At 37.7% G+C, this 8,424-nt stretch overlaps 1 protein-coding gene across 1 annotated transcript in view; it reads right to left on the bottom strand.

Moving 5' to 3' along the window:
* The window catches only part of LOC110077225 (tropomodulin-3), a 60,539-nt gene extending 52,422 nt beyond the window's left edge, over window positions 1-8,117 (bottom strand). The window contains exon 1 of the mRNA XM_020790054.3: window positions 7,983-8,117. The gene's annotated coding sequence lies outside the window, so the exon portion shown is untranslated. The remainder of the gene's footprint in view (window positions 1-7,982) is intronic.
* Window positions 8,118-8,424: the final 307 nt, after the last annotated feature.

Raw genomic sequence — 8,424 nt, 5'->3', positions numbered from 1 at the left:
ACAAATATAATGGGGTCTAAATCCATCCGATTTAATGTCTTATTGAAACAGAACAGAAGTTCAAGAACAGAAGTAGTATACCTTTGAATATCAAATACAGAGGACCATCCTGTTTGGGAATCTTCAGATAGAACTGGTCAGTAGTTATTACTGAAAACAGAAAGTGAATGCAAAGAACTTGGTCATGAACAAAGGTTTCTAACCCAGTTCACAGTGCAGTCCTGATCCAATAACTGCATAAACATTGCTCTCCAGCTGCTTTTTGAAAACCTCTGAGCTGATAACAGCTCACCCATTCCCCACCACCACCACGCCAGATGGGCAATTCCTTGGTGCTCACTTCTGTAAATAGAAATATGGCTATGAAAGTCTAAAAGTCATGATGGCTATATAGTACTTCCAGCATCAGAAACAGTAGGTCTCTGACTACACCAGTCCCTTGGGGAACATAAGTACTACTGCCCTCTGGTTCTAGGGGCATGTAGTTGACCTTGTGAGAACAGAATGCTTGCTTTCATAATCTCTAGTCTGATCCAGCAGATTCTTCTTAAATTCTTAAATGTAGTTCACAGCTAACTTTTTAGAGGAGTTTTGCTCCATGAGGTATGGGTAGTGAATCATATCTTTGGCAGGTCACTGCGAAAGAAGGTTGGCTTTTTCAGAGAATGGCCTGCAGGAGTAAAGCAAGTATTTCTGCCCCAGGAATGTTCTGAATGTATGTCTTCCAAAAGAAAAATGTTGCAAAAACAGTTTCCAAAGGTTTGGGGGCCTACATGTAGCCATAGCAATTTTAATAAATCTTTGGTCACAAGGCTGCATTATTTTTTCAAACCATTTTTACTGAAAGCAGTCTTTCTACAGCTTAGCTATTTTCCTGCACCACTGCGCTATATAAAAGTATATAAAGATACCATGATCATGACTGCAGAATTCATATTGCAATCTTATGTGTGTCTACTCACTAGTAACTCCAAAAGTTTTTGATTGGAGTCACTCTCTTCTAAGTCTATTTTGGACTACAGTCTTACCTAATTAATTATTGATTAAAAAGGTGTTCTGGTTGTTAATGGGTTTTTATGCAAGTACATAAGAAAAATTGGGGCTAGCCAGTGTTGCCTTGTTCCCACTTCAGTCATCTATAAAAACAATGCTTTTTGCGTCTGCTGTGACACATACACATATCCCACAAAACAAAGCTCCTATTTTCTTCAAATATATTGTTTTACTTACATGTAAGGAAAATTGATCTGAAAAACATTTTGGATTCAAACCTCTATCATTACTCAGCTAATATTTATTTAACTCTGTGGTAGTCCTATTTATAATATCTGCCTTTTATGACCAAAGCTGTCACTTGAAGGACAAATCAGGATATTTTCCAGTCATGCAGTTACACCTAAGATTTGATTTTTACAAAATTTCAGAAATAAAATAGCTCTTTTACATTAATATAAAGAAAAATGATGGTTTTAACATTTATGTCTGCCATGAAATTGCTTTAATCAAAACATATCACTTTCCTTGACTTACTCTGAGAAGCAGAATAACTGAGCAAATAAAGGCCATTCTTTCTCCTTTGATGTGTACATTAATCTTCTCTAATAGTTTCTTCCTGAAAATTCTTGGTTGTTCCAGTGCTGTGCAATTTTCTCCATTACCTTCTATAACTGTCTACCTGCCCTTTTGTTAAAAATCAATTTCTGTTGGCAAGAAGAATGCTTTATGTTGTTTTTGGTTAAGCTACTATCATAGTAATCTAGTGGCTTTGTTTAGCTCCATCCTAAAAACACAAATAAAAACTGGCTTTTTTAAAACAGTTTCTTTCCCCATATGACAAAGTACTGACGTAACCTCCTTCCCCGTTTACTTCATGTTTTTTAAGAAGACAGCTGAAATGGGTACACAGATTAAATGCATGTTATGGTACCAATCCTGGCTACCTAAGTATTCTTTTCATCTTTAGCTGTAGAAGAAAGATCTCAAGTATTAGCTGTACAAAAGAACATCTCACAAGAAACGTAGACAGTAGTGAGCTTGATGGACCAGTGCTCTGGCTCAGAATGTCCTAAATTTACTACCTCTCCTGCCCTACTTAGATGCTGTCCCTGCTCTGTCTCGGGCCACTGCCATGTAAGCAACTGTTTGGATTGTTTGTGGTACTGGACCACTTTCTGATTATATACAGCAGATTAAAACAGTAGCATCTAAACATTTGTATCCTTGTTCCTTTCAGAAGCGCATATGAATACAAACAAAAGAATAGCAGTTGGTCTTAATGAGGGTCTGTCTGCACACACGCGCACACACACACACACCACTCCCTAGCAAATGTTCAAACTATTTGGCCTGAAGAGACCTAGTTTAAGTGTTAATCTTATCATTTTTAGATTGTAAACTAGTAGCAGACTATATTGGTTTCTTTTTAATTTCTGCATAGCACCTAATGATACAAAGTGCTTTAGAAATAGAATTAAAATATTTATGCTATTTTAAAATGATTTTTAAAAAATTGCTTTAAGCTGCCTGGGAGTACACGTGTGGTGTAGTAGCTAGAGTGATGGACTATGACTCAAGAGACCTGTATTTGAATCCCAACTCAGTCATGGAAACTTGGCAGGGGTGTGGTGCAAGTGCACAGGTGAAAAAACACTCCTCAAACATCACATTTGCCTTGAAACTGCTATTAGGATGGCTATAAGCCAGATGTAACTTGACAGCTTGTAACACATCGAAGCTGAAGGTAGGAACGCTTAGGTGCAAAATATACACAAATTTTAAAATATACTATCTTGCTTTGATATTTTCTGGCCATAGGTTATTATGTCAGCTTTGAAATGTAGGTACAGCTTTTTCAGGTGGACAGGACAAGCAGCTCACGGTATAGGGATCACAACACAAACTGCTTCAAAGATTGATCAAATATAACACTTGCCTGTTTTTCCTGCAGTAGCACCACCAGGCCAGTGAGAAGCATATCGTTAAGAAACAGAATGAATGAACAAATGCAAGGGAAAGACGTGCATTTATGTGAAGAGGGGGCTAAAAAGAGTGGTTGGGCAGAAACTTTGATCAGCATGAAACAACATTCAATACAATTAAATGCAGGACAACAAAAAACCAAGGAGAGACTGTACAGTGGCTATAACATCATACTTCGGTCCTCCTCAATGCTTCATCTTGAACATCTTGCTCAGTGCAGATCAACAGAATATTACACATGAATAACTACGGTATGTCATAGCAAATTCTATTAGTGATCATCTATATCCATTTGGTAATACCAGACAGAGTAAGCCCACTGAATGAAGTACTAAATGGTGAGTCCACTCATATGCAAGTCCCATTGATTCTTTGGGTCTAGTGGGGACCACCAACTGGATTCAGGCTCTCTAACAATATTCTGTAATGCAATGCCCAGTACTGTACATAGTATGTCTACATTTGCAGTTTTAGATACTAACCTATTGCACTGGGAATGTTCAGAGTAATCCTTTGCACTGTAGAAGGCCGGCTGCAGCCCAGGTTTATGATTATGGCTTTTATGTCTACCTCTTTAATTTCTTCTTGTCAATCTGCCTTCCCATTTGCATCACCAACTACAGTGAACATAGTTTAGAAGTGAAGGACAAACATGTTCTCTTGTAGCATCTACAATACTGTACAGTAATTCAATTTATACATCTTGTGTAATCTTTGTCCACTCCCCACTAGGGGGAGTAACATCACTTTAATAGCTAATATACAGTACTTAATAACACAGATGTCCAGAACAAAGGGTTATTGATCTGGAAGAAGCAGCTGAATCCAGTGGAAGTACAGTATATCATTGGATTCTGCTAGATAAGAATATTAATTTCTAGCATCTGAATAGCAAGTAAGAAGCATATTTTTGAGCAACAGATCTGAAGTCCATTTTCTGCTGGCTAGTGTCTTTATATATTTACAAGTATTTAGTTAAAACAAAGGCCCTCACCCTTTTAGCTAAAAGTCTACTTTCAGGATAGCCTAGTTCCACGTTGCCTCTCTCTAAATAAACCTTTGATTCATATCTGACCTAAACAAAGTCTTTTTGGTTTGTTAACAAGAATTTTTATCAGACATTGGGAACAACTGTTCTGTTTAAACAGTGATCACATGGGTGAGAGATATTGCATTTCTAACACAAATACCAAGCTCAGCATTTTTTTTCTGACAGGGAAAAATCTTTGAAAAACTGCCTGTCAGACTTTACACAGCCATATCTCTAGATCATAGGACTTTTTAAGGTTAAACATTATGTGAATGCACAGCAAAAGGATCCAGATCCAGATCTACATTCAGTACATTTCCCACCTTCATTTACCAAGTATACTGCTCACATCACTGTCAGAGTCATTCAATCCATTCATCTTCTCTACCAGTTTTGCCAGCATAGTACACACACCAGAGTAGTGGGGGCAAGTCTCAAACATGTGCCATTGACAGTTACAACTTTTTTTTATGTTATTGCCTCTGCCATGTTATTACCAATCATTAGGGTCTTTACATCAGTTTTTGAAGAACAGAGTCATGTTTGATACCAGTTCAGGCCAATTTCTCCACAAACACAATGTATTTTATTTTGTACTGCTGATCTAGAAATCTCAGCAATGTCTAATTCCTTCCTCAACCTAAAACTCCTTCCCCTGCTAAATAAGCAGCAAATATAATTTAGTCACTAGACTCCAGTGGCTAAGAGGCTGAACGAGAAGTTAGGAAATCGCTCTGCTATGAAGTGCTTAAGTAGCTTAGGAAAATCATTGTATCCTCACTTCTCTTTGGTAGTACAGTATTGGAAAAAAATACAAGATAGTGCAAGTGAAATGCTTTGGATTCTTGAAAGCACTTACTTCCACATGATTACTAATTAAAAGAACATGTTCTCCTTATAGCAGAGATTAATGATATATTCTGCATGCCATTGTGATTTTTCCTTCTATTTTTAGCTACCTTTATTGTTATTGTTGTTCTAAGGATATCCCAAGAACATTTACTCTATATTTACGGCATAGTCATGAAATTAATTCACCATATAACCATATACCAGAAGCTTTGGGGAAGAAGCACAAAGACAGGGAGAGAGAGAAATGCACCCAGAACATCAAGATATGATGTTGTCATGACAACAGAGAATTTTACTCAGTCCTTCTGTATTATTCAAACACCAGAGCACTTAATTAAAGTGCCGGTTCCTTTTGCTCCATTTTCTCAGCCTTAATATTGATGTAACAGTTTATTTTTGAGCTACCTCAGTCTTTTTTTCTCTCCAAGAAGTGGCTAAGCTTGGGAGAGATGCTTGGTGTACAAGATATATTCTTTATGAGAGAGTGTAAGTTTACATGCACTGGACAGTGTAAACTGGCTTAACAGCCAGTTAGTCTCTACAAGGACTGTTGGGAAATATAGCTGTATGTGGAAACTAGGTGAACCTTAGATCTAGATTTATGAGAAGGGAAGAAAATGAGTGTCTGCAGGCTCATTTAAAGGTATCCACAGCCTTTCCTACGGTGTACTCCAGCTTTCATCATGGTAAGCAAGAATAGTGGACAGTAGTGGATCAAGGGAGCTGAAACCAAAACAGGGAGTATATCACACTGGAGAAACTATTAACACACCCATACGTACTTCATCACAAGTAGTTTTCTTACTGTAAGAGGAGTTCACAGTAAGCAATGCAAACTAGGACATGAATTTGAAAATACAATCATTATACTGGTTAAGTGTCTAATTTAATAATCAGATTTAAAAATAAGTTGTGGACTTGACACATTTTGATTTTAAACTTCACTTTGAGGTTTGAAGGAGCAGGAGAGATTTTTTTTTCCATAGAGGCATTCCTGGCTATACTACCAATATGACTTAAAACACCTTCTTTAAGCTATTCAGTTTATAGTCTGACTCTAGGATATCAGCCGCCTAGAGTGGTCCTTAGTTGACCAAATAGGCGGGATATAAATAAAATAAATACATAAATAAACTGTTGTATACTTTTCACAGTGGTCTTGGAACAGAGCATGGAAATGTTGGGATTAATTATTGTACATGGAGACAGAGTACAGATGGCATCAGCTTAGCAGTGACTTACTCAAATACTCCATTGAGAGGATTTCCAGTCTCACAAACAGCAGTGTATTCTTTTAGCACTGTGATACAAAGTGTTTTGGTCAACAGAGAAGTTGCAGCTTTCAGAAACAGTAAACAAATACAGAATAAGAATGTCCTGTTTAGGACATTGTGAAATAAACAATCTAATAATAAGAAATATTTTGCATTCCAGACTAATTTAAAAATATTTCTTGGACTGTATACTGGCAAATCGCAGTTATAAATATAAGATGGAGGCTAAAAATAACATAACAAGCATTGTAATGTCATCATACCTCAATGGTGCAGCCATATTTAATGTAGTCTGTGGTTCTGGCAACCCCATGTCAAAAAGGACTTTTATAGCTAGATACTGTAGTGTGAAAATTATTTCTTTAAACTGCTTAAACTCTGTTATTTAGTACATTCAGGAACATTTTATTTTTAGTTTTCCTTGGGGAAAGAAATCAGCTAAACCAGAAGCTGCTTGTAATTCTCATTTGATCAGTTTCACCCCTCCATGGATTTACAGGGAACTAAGGGAACTAGCTACAATTAGCAATTAGGAAACATCTGCCACACCACCAGTTCCCCTGCTCTTCTGTTATGCTTGCATAATATAATAATGTTATATTGCTCCTATTCTACTAAGTCACTTCTCCAAATTTATGAAGAACAGAAATGAATACATACGTATATATCAGGGCAACTGAAGAAGATGAAAGCTCAAATATTTTGCTTAAATATCTATTTGTAAATCAGGGAGCAGAAATTCTATTATCTTGCTTTGAATTTTGATTTTGTTTATCTGCTCAGCACAAACAATGAAAACTATGCTTTGTCACACATGTATTTTTGTAAGAATTGTTTCTGTGACACAGCCCTGTATCCAGACTTCCTTAACACCTTCCCCTTCTGATTACATGCAAGACTGTTATTTCAAACCTGCATGATGGAGCAGATCACTTAATTCTCACGGGTTTGCCATGTCTTCATTTATTTGCTCTACTTAATGAATATTCCACACCTCATGACAAAGATATAATCCACCATATTGTATTATGACTAAAACAGAAGTAACCAATTCAGTGTGCAGGCAAATGTTATCAAGCAAAATGCTAATGCCTGACTTTCAAAAAAAAAAAAAAAAGCAAGATTCTTTCAGAGCCATCTCACAGTGGGAAAAGGATTAGAAAATTCTTCACAACCCAAATCTGCTCCCACCCTACATAATAGCTATTTTAAAAAAATGGAGTTTGCCTGTCCTGGACACATGCAGACCAATCCTACATCTGCAATAGGATCTTCCCTACTGACAGGGCTCTTGTAGCTCTGGCATGGCATTGCACATTAAATTGCTTCAAATCTTCTAGATGCAAAACATTGGTATTATTCACTTAAACTGAAAGGATACCATCACTAAAAGCAGTACATGGCAATACCAAATTAAAACTGGATGAGGAATCCACGATGTCAGTCATCTAGCTCTGTATTTCAAGCCCTCCACTGCCTGGCTGCATTTCTCAGGGTATCTGTTTTCTATCATGGTTGCCAATTACACCCTCCCCTCTCCAGCCCCAGTTTATCATCCCCTCTAAATGTACCCTGGTATTACAGACAAAAACATCAAGGCTGAATGAAAATCATGAGCTGAATCAAGGCAAGAGCAAACTGTATATTGTGTTAACTGGCTGAATGCAAACCTATGCCAAACATTAATTTACATACTGTTTGGGCCTAGAGGGTTCTGTGTTGCTGCACAAAATTGGGAATGTTACTGTGCGTTTAGAACCAGCAAACATGTAGCAGCAAAACTGGATGCTGGGCCATTTAGTGAGAGTATATGGAGGTTGTGAATTTATTCTTTCATTTTCACAGACCTGAGCCTCTCCAGCTTCCTCCTCCCCAACTCCTCCTTCCTGTTTCTGCAGCTCTGCCTTGTCCTTCAGCCACTAAACATCTCCATCTTCTTAGATGTAGGGTGAATCAAGGCCAGAAGGGTTGTGCTGTCTTTGGTCCCACAAGCCTAATTAGAAAGGCTTTGAGTGTGCCCAGTTGATAACAGTTGATGCATTGGATAGGGATGCAAAGACCTGAGTTCAAATCTCCATTCAGCCAGCTGAGTTTCAACTCGTCAGGCTCTCATTCTGACCACATGGGATTGTTGTGAGGATGCAGTCCACATTTTACGCCTTGAGCTCACTGCAGGGAAGCAAGGATACCAAGCAGGGTTGGTCCATGTGAGCAGTTCCAGCGTCGTTTTCTGACACCAATATCTGTGGCATTTGCACCCACAAATAAGGAGCTTCCACCGTCAGGGTT

Source organism: Pogona vitticeps, chromosome 12 (assembly GCF_051106095.1).
Source record: "Pogona vitticeps strain Pit_001003342236 chromosome 12, PviZW2.1, whole genome shotgun sequence".
NCBI classification, from domain to species: domain Eukaryota; kingdom Metazoa; phylum Chordata; class Lepidosauria; order Squamata; family Agamidae; genus Pogona; species Pogona vitticeps.
The sequence above is the reverse complement of the archived record's forward strand: the minus strand, read 5'-3'. Positions and strand labels throughout refer to the sequence as shown.